This window comes from Haliaeetus leucocephalus, unplaced genomic scaffold, assembly GCF_000737465.1.
Source record: "Haliaeetus leucocephalus isolate CR32 unplaced genomic scaffold, Haliaeetus_leucocephalus-4.0 Scaffold840, whole genome shotgun sequence".
In the NCBI taxonomy this organism is placed as follows: Eukaryota; Metazoa; Chordata; class Aves; order Accipitriformes; family Accipitridae; genus Haliaeetus; species Haliaeetus leucocephalus.
Genome location: NW_010973276.1, coordinates 4,750,367 through 4,753,272, shown reverse-complemented (window position 1 = coordinate 4,753,272; position 2,906 = coordinate 4,750,367).

The window sequence follows — 2,906 nt, the reverse complement described above, 5'->3', positions numbered from 1 at the left end:
AAGGCTTACATATGCCTGTCAAGCATAACTGATGCTTCAGCCATGGTTTTCCTGAGGTTGTATAAGTGTTTTCATAACTAGCTGAAGCACTGGCTGAAGTTCAATGCCAGTCTGCAGATGTTATGCAGCTGTTGGGGTTGTGTAAGTATGCATATGTAACGTGAAACTGCTATTGTGTTTGAGCTGGCAGGCTCTCATAATACTGCTTTGCCCAGTAATTGCCAGGTCCTGCCCCTAGTGTTTTTGCAGTAATGAGGTAACAGCAAAAGAGTAATCTGGCAGTTGATCAAAGGCCAGCAGCCTGCTCTGATGGTTGGGTGGCTGCATGGTGAGTGGTGGTAGCATGTTGCTGCTGATCTGCAGCCTTTGGCCAGGGGCTTGAAAAGTGTTAGGGCGAGTGTGAGGAGTCATCCAGTTACAGGGTATACCATGTTTTTTAAAAAGCTTAAGCGTATTAAGTGAACTTTGTAATTTCAGATGTACTAGCCTGGAACAAGCTTTCATTCCTCCTGTGAACTGAGTGGAAATACAGTATTAATGAGCTAAAATGTCACAGAGCAGTTCCCATATGCTGTAAAAACACTGGCAAAAGGGAAGTCTCCACTGAAGTATTTTGTGGTGAAGCAGAGATTGCTGGACGTAGGAGCTTGTGAGTAGTTGACCGTGCTGCACTGGGGTTGGGGAAGTGGGAAAAGGGGGATGCTGAAGAGCCAAACCCCCAAAATACCCTTCATGTGAGTGGTGATGTGGCTTGCCTTTGGGAGGGGATGTGGTGGGAGTTGGAGTAATGGTTTCAGCTGATCACTGACCTCAGTGGGATGTGAAGGGACCTTACACCATCCCGGTTGGAAGGGTGGGGTAGCAGGGTTTGAAGTAACACCAACTGTCCATTATTCTTGGTAAGAATGGTGGAAGATGCTTTTAGTGCTTTGTGGCCTGTAAGGAACAGGATAATCAAGACATGCTGAATTGGAGAAAGCTTTTGCATGCTGGTGAGCTGAAGCCTGTGCCAGGTAAGAAGAGTTGGGGTCCTGCCATTGCTGAGCTCCTGGTGTGTTCCTGGGGGGGCTGTCCCCAGGCTCTGCCCGCACACACATGCGGGCTCCACAGGGTGGTTGGTGCTGCTGGTGGGCTGGGTGGGAGCGTCGTGGGTGGTGCTGGTGCCGTGCCCTCGCGGTGGACGGCAGACCCTCACTCAGTTTATGTACTCCTTGACTAAGGTAACCGAACCCTCAACACATGCAAACCGTAAAGCTTGCCATTATATGGTTTTTGTGGCCTCTTGAGTGGTCTGAATTTATGCAGCAATTAAAAATTCAGCAGCCCTTCAGCAGTTTTGGGTGTGCTGTAATGGGGCTCCTTAAACGTGGATGACTGATCCAGTTCAGGGGTGGGTGTTTCTGGAATGGAGCTGATCTTATGTAAAAAGAAAGAAGCTGCAGCCTGGTTAGTTCCTTGCTCTACATGCTTGGGAAGCTCTTCCTTGGAAATCTGGTGATCAAAAACCCCAAAAAGCTGGAAAAAACAACTGCAAGTGGTTCTGATTTGAACGTGGCCCGATTGCTGGGGGGGGGAAGAGCTGCAGGAGGACATGGGGACACTCAAGGAATGTCAAAAGCCTACACGGAAGACTGCAGTGCTGTGTTTTAAGAAATTCTTTTATTCTAAATGCCTTGGTGAAAGAAAAACCCTGCAATGCCATACTTAAAAACTATAATGCTGTGCAAATATGTAACGGCCTGGAGCGTGATCCAAGTGGATGTGCTGCAACTAGAGCAGCAGAAAGCTTGTTGGAGGAGAAACCTGTGTCGTCGTCTCGTAAGCTGAGTCAAAGTACTGATCTCAACAGGTCGCCTTGCTGGATTTGATGAACTTCAAGGGGTTGTTAACGGTGGCAGTGCAAACACTTACAGAGCGCGGCACCCATGAGCAGAGACCACAGCTTGGGTAGGATAAACCACAGAACAGCAGTGTTTGATGAAAACAGCAAAGCATTTAATAAATGTTAAGGATGTCTTTTGTTCTAACCGTGAAAGTACCTGCTGTCTTGCTTCAGATGGCTTCACACAATTCACGTGGTGCCTGGGATATCTCCTGGATCTTACTTGGGTTTATTGGTTTTTGAAGGAAAACTCCTTTCACAGGATTTCTTTCTAGCAAAATGTTTTAAAGTGAAGGAAGACACAGCACCTACATTGTGCTGGGTCTGAAAGCATTGCTGCTGGGGAAATAGAGTACAGCCAGCAGCTGTCTCCCCTGTGGAGAGCTGGCTGGTATTGAACAGACACATGTTAATTGCTCCAGCAATTAAACAGAGGCAACTATCAAGGAAAAAGGTCTGGAATTAAAAAAGACACAATTAAGCGTAAAGACACAAATACGGGTGTTCCACCAAGGTGAAGGCTGTGGTAACAGTCGGGTCCTCTGCGGTGCGCGTGGGAGCCCGTGGGCTTGTGTCTCCCCGTGGCACCCACACGTCACATCACGGAGGACAGCGTTTTGGAGGTAGGTGCACTCCAGTTTCTAGACCCTTTAGCTCAGATCAACTTACAGTTTGGACAACAGGATGATACATCTAATCGTTTTAAAATCGGCTGTCACAAGCTGGAGTCTTCCCTTCGTTTTTTATTTTCTGCTGACTTTTAGGGATGAGTCTCGACCAGGCTTTTGTTCAGGGCCAGTTTAGGTGCACAAGATAGACAAAAGACCCAATTCCTTGGCAAAACAGAGGCGGGTGAAGAGGCGATGGATGTTTTCCCCTCGGGGACAGCCTGGGCTTGAGCCGTGGGTGACCGGCCGACGGCTGACCGCCTGCCGAGCCCCTTACAGCCGCCCGCTCTTGCCCCCTCCCCCGAGACACCTGCAGTGACAACGCGCTCGCAGCCGATGCGGTGGCCGCGGGGGGA